This window comes from Oryzias melastigma, linkage group LG9 (assembly GCF_002922805.2).
Source record: "Oryzias melastigma strain HK-1 linkage group LG9, ASM292280v2, whole genome shotgun sequence".
Lineage (NCBI taxonomy): Eukaryota > Metazoa > Chordata > Actinopteri > Beloniformes > Adrianichthyidae > Oryzias > Oryzias melastigma.
The window spans coordinates 28,459,399-28,483,234 of record NC_050520.1 but is presented as its reverse complement, the minus strand read 5'-3'; the positions used below and the strand labels follow the sequence as shown (position 1 = coordinate 28,483,234).

At 37.5% G+C, this 23,836-nt stretch overlaps 1 protein-coding gene across 8 annotated transcripts in view; it reads right to left on the bottom strand.

The window, feature by feature from the left end:
• Window positions 1–23,836, bottom strand: part of arvcfb (ARVCF delta catenin family member b) — a 257,678-nt gene that overhangs the window by 182,774 nt on the left and 51,068 nt on the right. For all 8 annotated transcript variants that reach the window (XM_024275037.2, XM_024275042.2, XM_024275027.2 and 5 more), the window contains exon 2: window positions 22,666–22,740. The gene's annotated coding sequence lies outside the window, so the exon portion shown is untranslated. The remainder of the gene's footprint in view (window positions 1–22,665; window positions 22,741–23,836) is intronic.

The following is a 23,836-nucleotide window of genomic DNA, read 5'->3' as shown; positions in this document are numbered from 1 at the left end:
TTTCATTTTAGTGGGTCCTGAAAAGTGTTTTTGGTGAAATTAACATGTTCTAGAAGCATTTTTCTCAAATACTACATAAAGAAAATTAAGCTTAAAATCCTTAAAATCCCCTTTTTTTGCTTGATTTAAATCGTGGTGAATCAGGAGCAGACTAAAAAAAGGTTTTAAAAAATATGTTGAAAATACACTGGGAAGGCCACAAGCTCCCTGCTCCGCCCCATTCTGATCCAGACAGCTAGATCCACGAACATCTTCGTTTTCCTCATCTGAACTAGCATCTGGCTCAAAACTGTGCAGCTGGATACCTCTGGTATTGCTTGCCATTTTTGTTGCACCCGTAATATTAGGTTAGGGGTATCAGGGGGCTGTAAGCTAGTGGTAGAATTGCGTAAACAGAGAGCTATCAGTTAGCTTCATGCTAACAGTCCCGCCCACAACTCAGAAGTGAATTTCTAATGAACTACTGCAGGAACTATGTCCTAGAAAATGATGCAGGGTTTTTTATTTTGCCTAAAAACTGTAAAATAGATCAAAAGATGATCGGAGTGGGACTTTAAGAATAATTTCTAAAACATAAAGCTGTTGTAAAACGAAAAAACAAGGTTATATTTGGTCAGATCATTCATGATCCATGTTAGGTGCTTTGGTGTGTTGCAGCAACTGTTTACGTGCTCCTAGGATTCAATAATGCAGCACCAGTGGCCCATGATGTTATGACACGGTGCACTGAGTTCTGTCAGCAACTCTTATCTCAATATTTTAGGATAAGAAAGACGTGTTTTTAGTTTGTTTGCACGTGGAGCCGTGAATACTAACTGTTCACAGCCAGATCGCCCAGGAGGATTTGGATAAAGCTCACAAAATGTAAAAATACAAACTGGAGAGAAAATATTTAAACTTATGGAAAAGTTTCAAAATTCTCAAAAAAATATAAGAAATGTAATTTTCAGTAAAGGTGTTTACGCACTACAATATCCTAAATAGAACCAGTCAGCAATTCCCACATGTTTTATCCCAAATTTGATCAAACAAGTACATTTACATGACAGCGTCTTGTTCTGGACGAGATTGGAGTGTTTCATACTTGTCATGCAGCTCTGCCCTATTTTTGAATCCAAATCCAAAGACTGATCTTTGTGCTGCTTGTCAGACAGACAGTGTGACGTGTGTGCTCCTGAATTGAATTTGATATCAGACAGTATGATTGTACCATGAAGACTTTATGATATGCTGTGATTTATAAGACAGAATTGCATGCTACATTACTCCTAATGCGCTGCCAGCTTTGTTGGCTCATCAAAATCCCCCTCCTACGCTCTGATTTTCTGGCCCAAACCTACATTTTTTTCGCCAGCGACAATGACTTGATAATAACTCCATGTGGATAAATAACTGCCAAAGTGACACTCAGCCATCCCTTCAAACCCCTCGTTCTCATGTGTGGCCCCACTTGAGTCAGAGGTCTTGCTGTGAGCACATTGTGGGAGTCAGTGGAGGGAAAAATTGTCGCCTGCCTGCAATCAAAAAAAAAAAAAAAAAGAGCCCCTGCCAGGAAAACGTCATGGTGTTATTTTCTGATCCTGCTGTGTCAGTTACTTGTGGGTGCCGGGAGATGAAACAGAGCAGATGATATAGTTGGTAAATTTAGACATCTGCTAGCTAGCTGCTCTATCTTGAAACACTAAGTCATCCATAAAGCGGTCTAAACTCCCTCTCTACTGTTCGGGTTTGGGGATGAAAAAAGACACTAAAGAAGGATTTCTCGAAAACAAGTTTTGACAATTATATTTTTAGGGATGTTGCCAAACATTTTTCTCTCACCCATATGTGCACAGCTTATGAACACAATCCTAAACGTATTAACTCCAAAACTAAAGAAAGATTCTGTTTTTTTTTTTTTTGTTTTTTTTTTTACATTTTAAAATCACTGAGAACACGGCAAACACTTAAGCAAGGAACTGTGTGTGCTGTCTTGCAGAGGAAGTTAGGAGCAACACTCACTTCTATGTGCTAAATTAAAGGAAGAACAGCCTGGAGGAAACAGGAGCAGCTCCAGAGCTGCTTCAATAGATGCTTAAAGATTTTTCTTTTTTGCTACATGAATAAACAAAAAAAATAATACATAAAATTGTAAGGAAAAGATCAGGACTAAAATGTATTAGATGTATATATTCCTCAAGACCATAGTTTGAAGGATAGTCTTATTTTTTGCTTAAATCTCTCTAATAATTTAGTCTAAAAGTCCTTTAAATCATAATTGCACCATGTGTGTCTTTTCATTTTTGTCATATCATTGAATTGCTAGTCTTTTGAGGGATTTTCAGTAATGTGCCAGTAAGACACTTTGTTTTTTTCTTTTGTACAAAACATTCCCAGAGAGAGAACAGTTTTATTTGGCTGTGAGGGGAAAACAAACAAATACATTCATAAAGCCTCAGTTGGACTCCACCAGTTATTTTATGTCATTTTTAAAGATTATTATCAGTTTTCTCCAAAACGCTTCAGGACATTTTAACACTTAAGGAATTTTTGATGTGATGAGTAGAAAGAGGTCAGTTCGTCAGGGATGTTATTAAAAACCCACTCCAATGAAATCAGATTTTTGTTGTTTTTAATATGTTTTTGGAGCATGATGGAGGACATAAATAAAGAAAATTAAGCATATAATTACATTTCTGGGGATTTCCTTATTTAAATCAATCAGGAGCAGACAAGAAAAACACAGTTTTAAAAAGCTACAAACATACAAACTACAATTGGCAGGTCATAAGAAACTTGTGACATATCTTATAGGGGAGCAAACTGCCACTTATGAAGACTCAAAGAGCCAGGATGACCAGATCTGTCAAGAACTGGTGTTGTAGCACCAAATATGCAGGATTGGTGACAGAAACTTAAACGTTTAATAAACAGGATAAATCTAACAGAGAAACACAAAGGTGACAAAACCAGACCAGATGATATCCTGACAAGATCAAGGAGTCACAAATAAACTAGTCCAAAAAAATCCCAACAAACTCACCCATTTTGACCTCTAAGAACGTATTATATATTCTGGATTTTTCTTTTAGCATTTTGGACTTCTTTCAACTTTTTAATTACCTAATTAGGGCCATCACTCAAAATGTCAGATTTTCATTTCATGCAAACGAGTCATTAAATTCAGCGGTGGTTGTTTTCAGAAATCATTTCCAGCCTACGATTAATAAATGGACATCTCCCAACTTCCTCCAGCAAAAATCAGCATTAGTGACAGATGGAGTAAGAAAGGACCTTACTCTACACTCCTACTGTAGACTCACTCTATATGTTGAGTGTTGTGATGGGTAACATGAAATCAAGTTTAGTCAAAAGAGATATTGTCTGATTATCATAGTTATTCAAAGATAATCCTTTTTAGCTAAATTTTGAATTAACTCAAGTTCAATTTCCCATGTTACAACAAAACAAAAAAAGAACAAATGATTTAAAGAATATAACCTATGCTTCGGTTGTTGCTAAAAAAAAAAAAATTGAAAATCGCCTTATTTGCTCCATTTCTGCAAGACCGCTGTGCCCGTTATTGAAAAGCGAAAATGTTTTTGTACGGATCAGTTTATGACTTCCCCCACTAATCAGTGTTGTAATGATCTACTAACAAATGCTAATTTTCCAGGGTGAGTAAATCCAGGCTTAAGCATTTATTGGCTGCAGCTCCTGCCAGCACAAACACATCAAACGTTGGACGTCTGGTCTTCATTTTCAGACTCACATTCCTTTAAAACTATTGCTACTGAAAGTCTAAACATTGTTATTCACCTCACTCATGTGCTGGACCGTTACGCTCTGCAGAAGCTGAAGATCAAATGAACCAAAAACTTAGTTTGGCTCTCAGTTTGTGTTAGATTGTTAGACGGATGAAACTTTTTTTTTTTTTTAATTAAGCTATAATCCATTCTGCACCAGGTTTCATTCCTCTCATATATTAGACATGATATAAATTGTAAGATCACTTTCTTGCATAAGTGCTCAATAGTGTTCGCCTCGTCTTTCTGGATAATCTCACTGAAATGTGTGAGTACTGCATGAATAATTGAGAAAACGTAGCAGCAATATGATCCTGGAGTAATTCTGTTCCAGGCGTTTAATTGCTGCTGCAGCAGTAATCTAATCTTTCATGCATGAAAGTGAGGGATATGTGCACTTTGAACACCATTATACTTTTGTGAAACTAACACTAGGTTTTACCCAGAGTCAACTCTAACTTCTGCATTTGCATCACATTGGTCATACATTTTCTGCACTATAGGTCGCCCTGGATCATAAGATATGCGGATTTATGTTGTGTACTGAATATGTTAATGTAACACACCCTTCATGAAAGGAACAAATAAACAAATCAAATTAGACGCATTATCAATATGTGTGTTATTTTGGACTTAGAGCACATTTAAGGCACATTGAACAATAAAGGTTCTCACCACCCTCAGGAACGCAGGTTTAAGCGACCACTTTTAATGTAAAGTCTATGTAAAGGCACAGAAATGCAGATTTCAGGCTTCCGTGTTCACGTGTCGCTAAGCAAGTTTTTACAACCATTTTTAGGTTCACATCAAACGTTAAACCAGGTTGAACTTTGACCAATTGGAGGCTCTGCTTTGGTAAAGACATATGGATGGTGTCCCTTTTAATTCATAGAAGGGTCAAACATTTGAAGATTGATCATGAGTAGAAAATAATAATAGTTTGTTCCCAGCTGGAATTAAAATACATCAAGTCTTTCATGTATCGGAATAGAGTTTTGAAAGAAAAAGCCTGGAGCAAGATTTGCACCACTTGGACATTTCGTTTCCAACTGTAGGTGGCAGACATGAGGTGTTAACGCTAGAAAAAGACTAAAAGGAGGAGCCCCTCCCTGCTTGTTCAATGTGAACACCATGGGTATGCACTCCTTCAAGAACACCCGTATATAACGTTCTTGAACGCTTCACGTTCACATGCCTAGTGTGAATGCCACTTGTGGGACTGTAAGCGAGACAAAAAGAGTCCGAGATAATTCCATCAGTCAGTCAGTCAGTCGTCACAGTAATTCTGTGTCTGTAAAAGTCTACACGTTGACCAGGTTAGAAGCATTAGCCGTGTTAGCATATTCACAATGTCTGGAACTCCCAACCTTGTTTGCAACACATAAAAACAGACTGATACCGCTAAGACAAGCGTTGCTGTGGCTATGCTAACTCCCAACTTTATCACTAACACATAAAAAAACACAGTCCAACAGGGCGACTCGTTAGCATTTTCACAATAACACTCAATCTTGTTTGTAACTCGTTAATGTAGTGTTAATGTAAATACACTAACTCCTAATCTTGTTGCTAACATGTAAACCACAGTACGTCACCGCTATGTTAGCCACATTAGCATATTAACAATAACACCCGACTTTTATTGCAACAAGTAAACAACAAACCGCTCAACATCAGTGAGCACAACCAGAATGAATTCATATACGAGACGTTTAGTGCACCTTATAGTGCTGAATATAGGGAACACATTATAAAATACAAATATACAGCACACCTCCAGAGTTTTCCCTCCTTGTGTTAAGTAATTCCACTGGAGCTCATGAATGCGGAGTAAACCCTGGACAAGTCGCACTGACTTTCTTCAGGTTAAACGCTTGGATGACCTTCTGGTTTGCAGAGTTATAAAGACATCAAAGGAGATGCACATGACAAGGGGGGAGGTAAACATGAGATGAGCTTCATATCACATTCTTTATGAAGACGCTTCCATCATGAGTCCGTATTGAGCTTTTTGCTTCTGCCGTTTGATCTAGCTTCACCTCCCCAAGACAGCGAGAGCAGTTTCAAGCCAGAGCTGTGTCCTTGAATGGAAAAGAATGAAGAAGATGACGAAGACGAAGGAAAAAAATGAAGAAAAGAGCCGGAGAAAAGGAAGGACGGGCTGAGGAATTATTCAAATGACTGTTAGATTTGTAGCTTCGACAGGATCCTCATTAGCATAACTTCAAAACCCCACAGCTCCAGTCTTAATAATACACACGCACTGAGTGTCCCCGCAACCCTCTCCTCCAGTCCTGTTTGTCGTGAAGAGATGTGGAGTCATGAGGGAGTGACAAAAAAAAAAATTAAAAATTAAAAAACACAAGGAAGGCAGCCCCTCTTCCTCCACCCGTCTCCTGGGATGACACTGGGGCGTCCCCATCTGGGTGTTTTTCTTTAAATCGTGGCCTTGTGTCTTATCTAGGAGACAGACCAGTCCTGCCAATTAACATTCCAGTACTGGTGCAGCCTGGGAAAAGGAGGTCCAACTCCCACTTGAACACAAACACATTCTTATTACACTGCCGTATAATTATAATACATGCAGGCATTCAAACAAAAACCAAAACATAAGATTGTAGTTTGTGTGAACACTACAATAACATGTTGAGTCATGATTATTCTGGAGTAGTCCTTTAATTTATGAAGTAATTAAGTATTATCATCATCGTCTGCATCATTTTGGGAAAGTTTTTTATATTATAGGTTTTCAGAAACCTTAATAAAGAAAGATGTGTAATAGAATGATCTTCAGCCACAAATTAAAAAGATTCAATTAATATATATATATATTTAAGCAAAATTATTTAAAAATATAAACAGCAAGAAGTGATAGTGTTTTTCTTCAGTTTCAATGTTAAATTATGTGTTTAAACTAAAGAACCAACATTTATTGGTGTTTGTTATGTGTTTTATTTTACTCTTTTTCTTTGTTGAAATTGGGGAAAAAATAAAATTACTTTTTTAATGAAGTAAAAGGGGCAAAGGTGAGAAGTTTTATTCTGTTTGTTCCCTTTTCTTCTCAATAAAAAACCCTAGAATAAAAATGCTGTATGTACTATTATTTTGTGGAAAAGAATAAAAAAAAAAGTAAAACTAGAAAAAAAAAATTAGAGCCACTGTAAAAATAAATAAAGGTGTGTCAGAAAAAAAAAATATCAACATTTTACAAGAATAAAGTCTCAAAATGATGAGAAAAAAATAATTTGGCAAAAATAAAACTGAAAAAATATCACTATAAAAGGCAATATTTTAAAAGAATAAAATATGATTTCATAATTTATAAGTTGTTAGTTTACAAGAAAAAAAATCACACATTTATGAAGGAAAAATAACCTTCATTGACATGATTGACAACCAATATTGCGTTTAGTATGACAGACGTAGAGCACACTGTTCTATTATTTCACATATAAGGAAATACTAAGTCATTTAGTGGGTCAACATTGTTTTATTATAAGCGTATGGAAATTAACAAAAACATTGCAGGAAACTGGGCCTCTTCCTTGTAAATTTGCATCTTTTTTCTAATAATTTTACAACTTTATTCTAGTAATTTATTTGCTTTTACGATAACATTTTTATATATTAATTTCATTTTTTCTTTCACTATGGCCTAACATTCAGTCATTGAAATGGATTATGGGTAAAGTGAGAGTTTAAGGTAAATATAGAGTTTATGAAGCTTTTCTTTAAAAATCTCTGGGAATGCAAAAACTCTGGCAAGAGAGAGTCTGAGTTTGAGTTTCAGTTTGGTAAAACATCAAAACTGAGACTACAAATCAGCAGCCAAAGCTGTAAGTCCAGATCAAAAATGTCAAAAACTCTCTGTCAGAGTTCAGTTCAGCCAAAACAGGAACCACAAGCTAAGACCCAGAAAGAAAATGAAGACAAATGATAATAACCTTAGTGAGACTTAACCTCAAAATAATTCCTTTGCTACAACCACATCTTCCTTACAGCGCAGATATATTCTCTTAAACTGATAATTATGCAAAGATTTAGAGTCTTCCATTTGGCTCCATGAGTGGTTTCAACCAAAAATGTATTGGCAGTTTTTAAGGTTTTTTGCTGCCAGAAACATAACAAAAAACTCCAAAGAAATATTTCCTTTCCCTTCCTGCTGTTACAACAGAGAAGAGTATGTAGCTCATGTTTGTGTTCGGCTTGGAGGAGCACAGAACAGTTGAGAGGCAGTCAGCCAATGTGAGCTTCCCTCACTGCCGCTGAATAAGAACAAAGTGCTCCCATTAACAAAGATTAACTTCCAATTTCCTTCCTTGGGAGCTTAAGAAGGCGATGCTTTGGCAAATGTTCTTATTCATCACTTTTGTCAGTTTTGTTCTAACACGCGAGATGAAAACTGCCATATTAAAACTAAATGAAGGTCCCTGAAGGGCAGCAGCAATGAAAGAATTCTTACAAAGCGAAGCCTATTGAGTCAAGAAAAAGGTCAAAGACCAAAATACTGAATGTGACGGATGACACGTGGATACAGACCGCTCAAAATGGAATTTAAAAAAAAATGCTATTTCTGTTGATAATGGACTTCTTTTTTGCTAAACCAGTGGAGGGAATGACCCAGAATGCACTGCACAAAGGTCAAACCCACACATCTCATGTGGACCACAGATCTTCACTGTCAAAGACTACAATACCTCAAAGGACAGAAACCTCACTGCAAAAAACAGGAGTTTAAAGTTGAAGGTTTGATTCAGAAACTGTACAGCTAATTCTAAAATAAAGTTAAAAGCACCAATGCTAATATCTGGAACAGTTGAAAGGGTGTACTGTGTTTTTGGAGTATAAGCCACATTTTGTGAGACTCTTTTTACGTCCTCGGATTTCCTTTGCTTCCCCTAGTGGCGGAATTGCGCATTGCAGTCATTTCTTTACAGGTTAACCCGGGGGTCGGCAACCTGCGGCTCCGGAGCCGCATGCGGCTCTTCGAGCGCCCCCCTGCGGCTCAGTGGCGCTTTTTCAAAAATGTTTGTAAATAAAAATAAATGTTAGAAGGGACTATATTCTCGCGATTTGGGTGGGAGCAGTACCCAGCAGATAGCTGGCAGATTTGAATCCAAAGACCACTTGTGTCTCATGCAATGCACGACCCCAAGTGATAGGAGGAAGAAGCGTACACGCAGACCGCGTAAATCATCTGGTGTCAACATATGACCACCATTCGTTTTACAACACAAAACAACAGAACAGCCGACACTGTGAGGACCGTGACTCATACACACACCACTCTCACTCATGGTGCCGGTAAAACACTCAAGTCCCATAATGCAACACAAGAACAGACACTAACTCCACCCACTAACAAGGAACTATTTCTAAATTAACAGTCAGGCTGCCACAATATTTTTGTTTTAATACGATTTCTGTAGGAGGACAAACATGACACAAACATCCTTTACGTTTTCCAGTTGTTGTGAGATGAGTGTAGATGCTTCCACGTCGTCTGAGTCAGCGCACAGCAGAATTCCTGCGTCTGGAGCGCACGGGCAGGGTTTTTAAGTCGGGTCGCGAGCTCCACGTACAAATCGGCACGCATTGAGCGCGCTGAATCTTCAATCCGGTTCAAGATTTCCACGCACAGTCGCAGCTGCTCAGACCTGTAACTGTGCGTGGAAATCTTGAACCGGATTGAAGATTCAGCGCGGGAGCTGCTTGTGGGCGGAGTCTGCTTCAAAGCACAGAAGTACCAAACGTGATCACGGAGAAATGAATCATTACGGTTTGTGTCCGCTCAGGTTAATATGACACCAAGATGAGATGAGCGCTAATGAACAGTAGAAGAAGAATAGAAGAAGAATCTCCTCCCGCCACTGCGTGCGTGACCGCGCTGCTCCGGTGTGGATACACCTGCTGAGCGCGGCGATGTGCAGGTCTCACACACCGGCCGCGTGCGGTGCGTGGCGGGGAGGAGATTCTCCTTCTATTGTATTTTTACTGTTCATTAGCGCTCATCTGCATCTACAACAGGGAGAACCGAAAGTAAAAGTGTTGAAAATCCCCCAAATCTTTCTGAAGACTTTTGTTTTCACAACTCTGTCCTTTTAAATGTCTGACTAAAAATCTCACGCGCGCTCCAGACTTGGAGGGCAGGAATTTAGGTGTGCATGCGCTTACATTGACTCTTCATTGAAAGTGTGCGCTTTATTGACGTGGCCAGTGTGGAAGCACCTTAAAGGTGCACGTTACATTTTTGTGTTTTTTTCAAATCCTCTAAATAAAAATGACATCAAAAATCGTATTTCTTTATTGCATTTCTTTAATTTCATCAAAGCAATGACACAAACTGTAATTCATTCATATTGTAGTGATGGTCTCAGACACGCTGAGCCTGCTGTCGGTCTGGCAGCGCAAGGAATTGAGGGTTACCCATTCTTTTGCCTGTCTGACTGGAATTGGATTTAAGTTTGGGTTTTCCTCAATGTCTTTTGTTGTCTGACTGTTGAACATTTGTTGAACATTTATGATTTTGTCCTGTTATGTTTGAATTCTTCCTGCACCTGGAGTGAGAATGAGGGAGAGACTGATCAGGACCCCCTCTCGTGTTATTGAGGGTTGTCAAAATAAAAGCTCAAATGTTCATTATGAGGCCATTCAGCTTTGATCAGGTTGTTTGACGCTGCAATGTCTCAACAAGTGACATGTGGCTAAAAATGAAGATTATATGACACGAAGACATGCAGAAGACATGCAGCAGGAGAAATAATCGTTTTTTCGACACATTCACATTCTCCGTGTGTTACTTATAGTGTAAGACCTTTATAAGTTGATTCAATTTATGCGGCTCCAGACACATTTGCTTTTTATTGTATTGGTCCAAAGTGGCTCTTTCAACTCTTTGGGTTGCCGACCCCTGGGTTAACCAAACCCTAAATCTACCTTTTTTGGCTGTTGACCTCTATAAATGGGGATTTAAAAGTGCTGTCTGTGATAAATTAAAATAAACTTGTTTAATTCTTGAAATATAGCCAAAAACTGTCTGTGTGCATTGGGGTATTACATTTGAATTTGGTGATTGGTTAAACCATGAAAGTTTTAGAAGTCCTGCAGCTCCAGTATTTTCACATTTCAGCCATGGGTGGAGTCAGCCTCCAACTTCCCTGTTTAGTTACCCTTTAAATAACATGACTCGCCACAGAAATAGGCTAGAATATTTTTCTCTGTATTTTGTTCTCCTCATAACTGGGTCGGATCGAACCCTCTGGAGGGCCGGATGCAGCCCGCGGGCCGTATGTTTAGCCCTAGGCTAGACACTTCAGACTACTCCCTAATTTTAGCCACAAGGGAACCCCAGTGTGGGTCTCCTTGTGTCGCTCCCTAGTTCTGATAAAGTAAGGGTTGTGTCTGTGCCAAACCACCTGTGTGAATCAGTGAAAGTTGATTCTCTGTGGTGACTCCTGTCGGGATAAGCCAAAAGGTGAACAACAACGTGTGTAGGAACCGTTTTGAATTCATAGTTTTAAGCTGTTGTAATTTCAAGTTGTGCGTGTGTAAATTATATTTCATATTTGTATGTTTTTAATATTTGAATGTACATGTGAATACACAATTGCAAGGACACAGTTATACACAAAATGTATTCGCACACACACAAATCCAGTGAGACTATTTCATTGATACGACTTAAGACACGAGATAAATTGCAGCAACCACTAGAGGGCACTGGAGGTGTGTGCATCTGTTTTTGGTACTTACAGCAAAACAGAAGAAGAAGTGACGCTCAGTTTATATGAAGTTTTCTGTTGCTAAAGTTTGTCCATTCGTGAAAAGGTTTCGTACTTATTATAAATGTGTGTATAATGTAATTGTCCACTCATAAAAATGTTTTGGACAAATCTATAGTCTTGACGAATTAAATAGATTTAGTGATTTGAAGTGATTTAAACTTGTTAGCATATTTTTATGCTATAGTTTTCAGAATAACTGTTAATATATTACACTAGAATACTAGTAATTAAGCGTCATTGTGTTATGGTCGTGAACTATTCATAAATTCAGTCTATTATGGTTATCTTTTCCGTGATTATGATTTGCCTTTTAAGGTGAAATGTCCATTCTTGATTCTGTATTTTGCTAAACACATTTCTCCCAAAAAAAACAACTTATAAAGGATTTTTTTTTTCTTTGGCGCCTTCAACTTAAAATACAGTAAGGAGTTTACAAGGAAAGTCAAAATATATCACATTTTGTGATAAAGCTCCACACGAGACTATACCAAGTCTCAGCACTCCATCAGAGTGTGAGGCTGTGGGTGAGCGCCCTCGTTCACCGAGTCGTGAGGCATGAAGGTCGGCCAGCCGTACACACAGCTCAGGAGATCCCTGGATTAGACACGCTCAGCCGCTCTCTGCTGATGCTGCCCTGTGCTGCATCCAAACATTCTCAAAACACAGCGAGGGCAGCGCTGCACAAAACGCACAAGGTTAATGCCCTGTTAACTATTCTGGAGAACAACATGACAACTGAGTAAAGTGGGAGAAACACTTTGGAGATGTGAGGAAAGTCACTCAGGGACAATTATACTTTTACTTTTTTAATAGGAATCTGAAACATGTTGCTTTCTTTGATTATGATTGACTAATTTGCTATTTTTTGTCATAAAAATAAAGAAAAAAAAAAGTTGAAAAACATAAATCCAAACTAACACCAAATAAGACATTTTGCATTAACATAGACATATTAGCCCCTCCTTCTTTTTTTAACCTCCTTTGCACCCATTTAAAAATAAATGTTTCAAATTGTCAGGCAGAAATTAAAGCCTATTGAAAACTAAAATGCTGTATTCTGTGGGCATTGTCACGAGGGCCGTAATTATCACCGAGAGAAGCTGTAAACACACGCCTCAATGCTTTACCAACCATTCCAGTGAAATGGCTTTTTCAGTCCCCGAGCGTGTTTAATAGTTCTTCTAATTTGGTGCTGCGAGGGAACGGAAACGCACAATGCAGGGCCATAGTAGCTGTTTACAGATAGCATCAATTCTTGACCAGAATACCAAGTGAATAAGTTCGTCCACATTCTTGCAGCGTGCTCATAATATTCTGGACTCTAAAGGACACTGGAGGCCTGAGGTTTTTCTTTTTCTCTGTTGAAGACAACAACAATGGAAACAGGAGAAGCTGCAAAATACAAGTATGCTCGGGTTCATTACAGCAGTAAATTCAGACCTGAACGACTTGAAGGCTCATCGTTATAACCTGTAATTTCCTAAAAAGATTGCACACTAAGCTGTAACCTGGAAATTGAATCCGCAGCCAGAAACCCATTACAAACTCTGTCCCATTTGATATTTGTTTCCACATCCTGTCGGGAAAAAATTAACATGTAGGGTAGTATCCTTTTTTTAAATTATTGTTTCCAATTTACATAATTTAAGTGTGTTTGATAACATTAGGGTTAAGATGATCTTACTACAATCACACAACGGAGTAAATACCCACAATAAAAGCTGTTTTCAACTGTTTTCTCATGACGGAGAACGTATATAAATTATAGGGCCGGGAATTGATTAAAAAAATAAACCTGGGAAAAAAATGTGTCACGATTAGTTTTTTATATTTTAGAAAGTTTTTTTTTAATTATTGTTATCAATCGATTTAAAAAAAGAATCAGATTAATCACACTTTTGTATTGTGATTAATCACCATTAATCACAATGTTTTACTAGGTAAATTGTATATGACAATGTGTGGTTTTAAACAAAAACAGGTCAGAGAGAACATTTTTCCTCCAATTTTTTTATTCATCAAATATTATATTATTATATATCATATTGTGAATACAAAGCATATCAACAGTAAGATAAGCAGAACTTTAAAGACTTTTATGTCTGTAGTATTACTCCAAGAAAACAAAGATGCTGACATACAGCCATAAGAATCAAACCTACAGACCTTAAAAAAATAAACAAATAAAAAAGGTCTGCTCACATAACCCAAATGTTCTATATCACTGCGCAGGCTGCTTAAAACAGTATTGTCTTTTATTTTCTGGTCAAAAACAAGCGGTAAGAGGTGAACTTTCTCTCTGAACTGATGCTTTATTTAACTTATTGTGAGGATCAGAATATATGTTAGTGATGCATTGTTGTGATACTGTGACAACACACCGTACCATGGATCAAATAGTTTTTTTTAATGAAAAAGCAATATAAACAAAAAAAAGCTAGATAAAAGTACTAAAACACGAATATTTATTTTGTAAGTGACCGTTGTATAGTGTGATAATACCCAACAAAGTGTTGTAATGCATGGCGTGAAAGCTTGCCTCTTCTCGAGGTATTATTAATTTACGTGAATAAATATTAATGCATGAATTCTTTTTTTTAATTTATCGTGTGCGTTAACAAATTAAGATGCACAGCCCTAATGATAAAGGCTCAAAATTGCCTTTCCGAGTATTTTTTGTAATTCAAACTGTTGGGAATCAGGAGCAGACGAAAGATGCCTTTGGTTGTGACGGAGGGGCTGCAACTGGAAGCCACGAGATACAAATATAGACACATTGGACTCTGCATATAATTACGGACGTTTATATTTATTTGCTTATTTTTTTTCCATATTCTTATATTTGTAGAATTATTTGCACATATTGACATATTTTGTTAGGTGTGAATGTGAGAGTGAATGTGTGTGATTGAGGCCCTGCGACAGACTGGCGACCTGTCCAGGGTGTACCCCGCCTTCGCCCTTCAGTAGCCGGGATAGGCTCCGGCACCCCCGCGACCCCGAAAGGGACAAAGCGGTCAAGAAGATGGATGGATGGATGGACATATTTTGTATTTTATATTATACTTTGTTGCATACCTTTTGTACTGGAATGATTGCTCCAATTTTATTGTCCATGTAGATAGTGACAATAAAGGCTGATCTTGTTTTATCTTATCTCTTACAGTAAGCCTGACAAAGACTACTTCCAGGAAACGCTGATGTAGAGTCACCCCCATCCACAGGAACTTCTGAGCACCATCGAGAGCCGTCTGGAGCCTGCATGACGGTGTGGTTCAGAAACTGCTCCTCTCTGAGCCAAAAAGCACCACAGAAGGTGGAGGGAGCAGCAGAGGGCATCACTGGCAGCAGCCTCAGGACATTTACCACAGCAGGAGTCTGCACAGGGCACACAGCATCACCGAGGACCACACTCATCCAGCAGAAGGACTTTTCCCACTACTACCCTCTGACAGCTTTACCCCCAAGCTGTCAGACGATTGAACTCCAAACGGCATTTTCAATGATCAAGGCCAGACATGTGCAATGAGATCCCCAAACTCAACCTGTGTACATCATTTTACCTGCACCTGTTACCTACCACTTGTATTCTTTTTCTTTTTTTCCACATTTGAGCCTTCCAACTATTTATAATCAAACAGCTCCTCCCATCACAAGCATATCATTGCATTGTTGATACGCGTTGGTAATATATTTGACAATTAAAGCGTCATTCATTCTTTCTGAAGCCCCCACAATTTCCAAAGAACTACTGCAGAAACTGTCCTAGAAGATGACAGATTTTCTTATTTTTAGTTAAAAACTACACAATTAAAAGACAATTTCTGTCAGAAATACCTTGTAAAAGCAACAATGAAAACAGCAAGCAAAACTGAGACCTGTGCATTATTTATGATTATTTCAGCCAAATGCAGATCCCTGAGCTGCTACACGGGGCAGCGAATGCCCTTCTGTGGAATGAAGAACATTTTCTGAAAGGTTTCTGTGTGAGAAAGAAGGTGAAGCAGCACATTAGTGAAAAGTGAGTAAATTCAGAGCCATGACTCCTAGTTCAGGCTGCTTCTATTAAAAGTATTCAACAAGAGTGTAGAAGTAATCTCTCAAGATTTGGAAACTGTTGCCGTTTCTATTCAGATGCAGCACATCACACAAATAAGATTACTTATGAGGTTTTGTCATTTTATGTCTGCAACGTGGGCAAACCGCCGAGGGGAATTGGGGGTCAAACTAGCATGTTTGCTTCCATAGGAGGTAATGATTTTTGTGTTCGACACGTCTGCAGCTAACAAGACGTGGCAGAGCTCCAACACCAGGACAGCAGTGCTGCAGGGCTGACGAGAAACAGTTTTGCTTCTGCTCATCAAATAAACAAGAGAAGAAGAAGAATGAAAATCTGTTTTCTGATGCTGCCTCAGAATCAGTTTCTGTGAGAATTTTAGGATTTCTTGTCCTCAAAACAGCACCTGTTATGGTTTAGACTCATCGGTCTCACTGCAAAAACAAGCCCCTTAGAAATAAGTAAAAAATGTTTTCAGAGCAACCAAAAATTCTTATTTCAAGAAAATATTTGTAGTCAATGTTTTCTCAAACTATGATTATTTTGCTATTGAAAAACGTTCTTAAATAAAATGATTTTTCTTGCGAATTAGACATTTGATCTTGAAACAAGAGTCTTTACTTTCTGAAGATTCAGTTTTTGCAGTTCAAATTTGACGTGATAATAAGAGACATGGAGAGTTTCATGCTAAGCACTTGACAGGGGCTGAAAGGCGTCATGGTCATGCAGCCTAATAATAAGTATTGTTTTTTTCTTTTGTTGTTTTTTTGTTTTGTTTTGTTTTTTGCAGTTTTAAGCAAATTATTTGTTCTTTTTGAGTACTTCCATACATCCATCTTCTTCCGCTTCCTCCAGGTCCGGGTCGTGGGGGCAGCACTCTAATCAAAGATGCCCAGACTTTCCTCTCCCGGGCCACTTCCTCCAGCTCCTCTGGGGGGACCCCGAGGTGTTCCCAGAAAAGCCAAGAGACATAGTCTCTCCAGCGTGTCCTGGGTCTTTCCCTGAACCTTGAGTACTTTATGTACCTACAGTAATTGTAGTTTTTTTGACAAAAATAACAGGGTAATCAGTTGAAATGAGTCATTTTAGAAAAATATGTGAACAAAATGAGAATACAATCTTATTACAGATACGCCCAACTCAATAAATCCTTACAAACTCTAAAACTAGCACTTATTCTTAGAAATATAAATCTATATTTTTGTTTAAAAAAATAATGTATTTTCATATCAAATCAAGCATTTAAGATAAATTAAGAGATTTTCTTGCCTTTTAATATTGGCTGCAGGCTTTTTCTGCTTGTTTTACATGTAAAATAACTAATTTATAGATATATAAACCAAACAGGAAGCGTATTTTTCTTATGAGAAGTTTAATAAACTTGAAGTTGTTTGTCTAAAAATCGAAGGTCAAGATCAAAACTATTTATAACTAGTTTTAAGATAAACTGGTTTGTGGGTAGATTATAAAGTTTGCAATGTACAAGCTGACTTTTTAGCATGCAGGAGAACACAATCCAGCCTTTAAAATGACCTTAAGATTAGTATTGAGTTTTGAGCATGAAGGAGGTTAAAAATAAGAAAGGAGAAAAACATTCTTTGTGTTAAGACGTGTTAAAGGTTTTGGGAGCTTTGAGTTTTGCAGCTGCAGAAAGAGAACTCTTTAGACGTTTGTGTTGGAGGGGTGAAATAAAAAAATCTACAGCACTTTGGTAACATTCTGTGGTTTTACAGTCAACCCACCTCAATGCAGCTCATTAACTGATGTAACAGCCAAGTTAACAGCAGCTTTTGTCTCTGTGAAAGCCGAGTGAGGAACCATTATACCAGCACTGGATTTATATCAAGATGGCATTGCACACTGGGAGGACTTGGTTGCTATGCAACACACACTGCTGTTTGTGCATTTGCAAAGCATGCATCCATGCCAGTTTCACATTGTAAAGCAAACAAAAAGAATAATTGGGTTTAAACAGCAGAAAGTGGTGAAATATTTCCTTTTCCTATAACATTAAAACAACATTCGGAATCACGACGGTGGAAACTGAGCAGCCAAATATTCAGTTCAAAATGAATCAGAACTAAATTTCCAGCAAAACGGACTTGACATGTTAATGTTCTTTCCTTCAATGGGCTGAGCAACGTGTCAACCATCATTTTTCACATTCAATTACATGAAAACCTGAGAACACAGGAGTTTAAATCATGCAGCTCAGGCCTGGAGAGGTCAAATTAGTCCATAGGTAGTATGCATGCACAGTGACAGCAAACTCTAATTGGCCCCTAGCCAGCGGATTAATACGCCCTCATTTAGCGTTGATAGTAGTTTTTCCCACAAAGGCTCCAGAAGGAGGTTAAAAGATTACAATTTGGAGGTAAAATTTCAGAAATACTAAGAGGGAAAGGTTGTAGATGTCTTTATGTTCACTATTTTATGCAGACATAGAAGAAAAAGATGAGAAATGTGTTTGTGACTGAAGAGCAGACCCTACAGAGAAAGATGAACCTATTTAAAACAAAAACAAATGACTGGGTTCATATTATAATCTCAATCTTTTGATAGGGTTTAAATTACATTCCCACTTCTGACACCAACATGTCATCCTCCAGAGGGTGGGCCGAGGACCAGGGCAAAACTTGTAAAAAAAAATATACAGCATGTTTTCTCCATAGGTTTAACCAAAAAACAGGAATATCCAGAGTAGGGCTGCCACAAATGATTATTCTTAAGTTGACTGATCAACCATCATTTTTTCTGATTAGTTAACTAATCTTGTTATAAGTAAAGTGGATGGAAAGCACACATCTTAACCACGATTAGCTTTAGACTACCGGTAACTAAAAATAAAGACAATTTAGATGCTAGTTTATTAAACTTTGAATGAATCGTGCAGCCTCTGTCTTTCATTAGTTTCTGGTATTAAAACAAGATTAATCAAATGAGGTCGGCATCTAAAACAAGGAACTATTTTTAACAAAAGATAAAGTTTTGGTCTCACTGGCTCAAATATAAAAAAGTGCATTTTTTGGTGCTGAACAATCACAACTTTGTTGAACTTTACTACTCCATATAGCATAAAGTAACAACTAATAAACTATTAAATTAGTTGTCGACTATTTTAATAGTCAATTAGTCGTCGATTAGTCAACTAATCGTGGCAGCCCTACAGGGACTTAAAGAATATAACAAAGACAACAAGAGAGCTTTAATAATTACAAAAATGTCCACAGGGCATGATGAACAAGCTTAAAACAAGCACTACTTCTCCTGCTTAAACAGTGAGACGGGTCTTTTTTAAGACATGACCTCTCCCACAGGCCAAGCCGCTTCAATCAGGCTCATTTGGGTCAGGCACTCTAAAGGCCTGCCAAAACCAGAGTTTGGGTCCTTTAGCAAATAAAAGAACTGAAAGGGTAAGCAGAACAAAAACAAATCAAAGAGTCCTTCCAAACAACTGTGTGTGCATATGCGTCTGTAATATTTATGTTGACAGAGTACTAGCTAAGATGTTGGTGCTGAGTGAGTGCACCTGCTAACTTCAGTGTGCTGCCAGAAATGGAGAGCACAAAGAAGAGCTAAGGGAGTACCAAATTACTTCAAAGACAACCTCATCAGCATTCTGAAGAAATTTAGGAAAATAAGGTCATCCTACACTTTTTTTATTTGTTTTCATGACCAGCTTAGACTGGTCAGCAGTTCAGCGGGCTGTTAGGGTGAGATTTCAAATCAAGCACCAAATTTCCCATGGATATACCTCAAGATCCCCTCTATCAGAACAGCAAGAAAAATCCAAAGTGGTGGTCGATCTTAAAGACCCACACCAATAAAAAAGGATCTTTTTGGTGTTTTCAACATGTTGTTGTTGCATTTTTCTCATGATGAAGGAAATATATAAAACAATTCAAGATTACAACTGCAATTTTGTGGATCAGGAGCAGACCGATATTGCTTGTCGTTTTTTTGCTACGCTAACGTTAGCTTGTGCTTGTGAGGAGCTGTAAGCTAGCTGCAGAAAATATATCTTAAAAAACAACACAGGTTTTTTATTAATTATTTTTGCTAAAACCTGCATTTAAAAAAACATCTGGGAACACTTTTACAAAAGATTAAAATATAGTTGGAGAGGGACTTTAAAGATGGCGTCAATGTACTCTATTATTAAAAAGATATTTAATTTCCAATTCCCCAGTCTCAACAATATGGAATAATAATGAACATAATGCAATCTTTTGACTTGAGGGAAACTTACAGAATACTATATATATATATATATATATATATATATATATATATATATATATATATGTATATTTCTGTAAGGTGGAAACCTAAATTTCCTCCATGCCAAATTGGAGCTTGTCCCACAAAATGTACAATTATTTTAATTTTTTGCAGGTAGTCCTTTTTTTCTGTCATATTCAGGGATCGCAGCCTCACTTTGGTTTTAAATACGATCAGTATCGTAATATACTGGGGGAAAAATCCATAAAACCATTGAACCAGCTTCTATAAATAATTCATCCAGGCTCAGATTCAAAAAGTTCAGAAAAATCATCAGTCGAATGATTCCTGGTTGACCTCCAAGGAGCTTAAGGAGCAAATGGAGTGGAGTGTGTCCTGGATTTGACCTGCTTTAAAATATGCCATAAACACAGTTCACAGATGGCCGCTCATTCCTTCATGAATCAAGATGGAAGGTTTTCCATTTAAGAGCTAAAAAAAATGAAATGAATAATAAAAACAAAATGACTGCATTTGTAATGGCCTTTATAGGTATCTGCTGTAAGCGGGCGGTGTAGCAGGAAGTGAAGACACATTCATGTCTCTTAGGTGGACAGTAAAGACCTGCGGGGGCAGAAACACAGCCCAGAGGCTTAATCTTCCATGCAAGTGCTTTCAATAACTACATGTCAGCTTGGCAGTCTGAAGCATTTTGTGTGAATTATCTAGCCAGTCTTTAAATCTTCCTCTCATGTCTACTCTAAAGCGCTTTATCTCATCGGAGGCCAGGCTGTAACTTTTGGTCGAGGCGTCCAGAAGCAGCTCAGGTGATGTACTGCTCCCTTAAGAGCAGCCAGGACGGGAGTTGGATCCCATTAAAGAGAAAACAAGACAAACAAATAAGAATATGACCTGGCAACACCAAGGGCCCCTTTTTCTCACCAGAAACATCCAAATGACCTGTTTTAATAGCCTGAAACACGGCTGACCTCTGAAGTCAAATGATTCAAATCCTTTGAGGCTTCGTTTTCAAGAACCTGGTGATTAAAAATACTCTTGATGTTTGACTAACCATAGAAAATCCCTAAAACTTCAAGAATTGGCAAAATTCCCCTTAAGCATTTTATGCAAACAAATGTGTTATTTTACTCATTTTAAGTCCTACTACAGACATGTGGCCACAAAATACTAATTAGTGTGCAAAAATGCTAATATTTAAGTTCATGCAATTTAATAAAAACATTTTTAAAAAGTTACAAAAATCACATAAAAAATAGCAATTTGTGTAAAAAAGAATTTTGTGCAAACAAAATGCTAGTTTGTGCCTAAGACATGCTAATTTCTTCACACAAAATGCTAATTCTTTGCACAAAAAACGCCAATTTCTGCACAAAAAATACTTTTTAGTGCAAACTAAATGCTATTTTTTGCCTAAAAATGCTAATTTCTGTGGACTAAATGCTAATTTCAATGTAAAAAATACTATTGAGTGCACACAAAATGTTCATTTGTGCATACAAAATGCTAAATTGGGTGAAAAAAGGATATATAGTGTGCAAAAAATAGTATTTTGTGCGCAAAAAATGCTAAGTTGTGCCAAAAATACTATTTAGTTTGCACAAAATACTAATTTGTGCACAAAAAATACTATTTAGTGCACACAAAATGCTAATTTGTGTGCAAAAAATGCCTATGAATTACTAACTGGTTGCCACAAATATTCATTTGTGACTACTGAGTTTGTTTCATTTGTTTTTTGAATGTCATTTCCATGTCCTCTGTAGCTTTTCACTTCCCTGACGAGACTTAGAAATGTGTTCATTTCAAAACTATTAAAAATTGGATGAAACAGAGATGGTACAAACGGTGCAAACATTTAGAGGTAAAATTTCAGAACCACAAAGAGGAAACACAAACTGGCCCAAATAAAACTCAGGAAATATATGAGCTGCAAGAATTAAAGTCATAAATGATGCATTTACTCAAACACATGTATTGACCTATTAACCCTGATAGAATCACACCTGTAAGATAAACTAATAAGCAGTGGGAAGTGAACGAGGCTAATTGTTTTTACTGTTTTTTTTTTCTTGTACTAGAAAATAGAAAAGATTTTGGTTAGAGGGAACTTTGAAAGGAAAATATTGCCAGAGTAATATCAAAGTGATTTCATTTACATAAATAAAGCACCACATTTCAGTTTTTCTGCTTTCGTGAATTTTCCATTCTCTATGATTTAATATCGGATTAGCATTTTTCTAAAGCATTGTCTGATGTTGTAGTTAGCTGGCATAGGAGTTTTTTTAAGTCAGAATACAACACGGCATTTAAGATTAACTAAATTAAATGATGATCCAACTCCTGTATCACAGGAGATAAATCCCTTAACAATCTAAAGGACTTGCTGGATATTTTTATTAAGTACAAACAGAAAGTAAAGCCAAACAGCTGGCTTTTATTTTGAAGAAAAAACAGAAACATCTGGCTTTCATATCAAATATATTAAAGGTGCAAATTAAAAAATAGATGCAAAAGGATTTGACAGCTATTTCAATTAGAAATTCTGCAAGCGCTGATTGAACATTTGATAAAGAGATGCAATTATATTGTTCTACTGTTACTTTGCAATATATTGGCCAGTTGGTTGTGCAGCCTTCTGTCAGTCTTACTGAGCAACACACAGACACCACAAAAGTGACAGACACACATTGTGTGCTGCACACACACACTCTTGTGGATCTTTTTAATACACTTCTGCTGCTCTTGAGTGTCGACAATAAATTATGGCTGAACTGGTTGGAAAAGAGGTTTAACTTACGTTTGGATGATGAGACAGACCCATACAAATACTGCAGCGGGCTGACATTTATCAAGCAGAGTCACAAAGCTGAACCTGAAATCCAAAACACAAAGAGGAAAAAAAGCTTTTTAGATGCTTTTTTAACAAAAACATAGAAGATAAAACGCTCAGAGTAAAAAATAAATCTGATCTGGTTTCCATTCATGTTATAAAATATTCAAATACATAAAACACACACACACCACTCCTGATAAGGGGTTAGGGGTGTTATGAAAAACTTCACAGATGTTTCATGATTGGGAGGCATTTGTTATGGGGTTGATAGACACACTTCATTTAGTGTTTTCAACATAATGGTCTCACTGTCTCAGTGAAATATCAAAATATCTAAAAGAAAAACCTCTCAATGTGGCATCACTTTCAACATTCAGTGGGTATAAAAATAAGATTTTACCAGTAAATCATTCCAAGTTCATCATATCATTCAAACAGCCATGAACACGACGCCTCTTAATGAACGAGGAGCGCTACTTGGCCATAGCACATCTTCAGGTTGGTAGTAGACAGTCAGACGCTGCAGGTGAACTTGACGAGTCTTAAAATGTCATTAATAGACTTTTATCAAGACACAGAACTACTGGCAGAGGTAGTGACAGACCCACCAGAAACACAATGACCAGTACTTAAGGACGTCTGCACTCAGACATGGTTACCAAATGTCACACAGGTGTACAAGTGTCTACCACATATGAGAGGTACTAGGGTTTAGACAAACCATTTGTAATCAACTTCACCGCTTTGACTTGAAAACCAGACGACTTTTCCAACTGTGACTCCACTGATACCAAGAAACCACCATGAACGTTTACAGTAGAAGACCATACGACCTGGACTATGAAGCAATGGTCTACCATCCTGTTCACTGATGGGTGTCGGGTAACTTTGCACAGAATTTATGGTCATCAGAGTTTGGTGGAGAAGGTGGAACAGTCTGGGCAGGTGTCACCCGTCAGAGCAAAACCAATTTGGTTATTGTAGATTGTCCAGTCACTGCACCTTCTCATGAGCTATCTTATGGGGTCCAGATGACCCAAGCCTCACATTGACGTGTTATCCATCCCATGACAAATGTGGACGAAGGTGGTCAGGATTTCATGTCTGCCACGGACACCAGTGAAGATAAAAAATC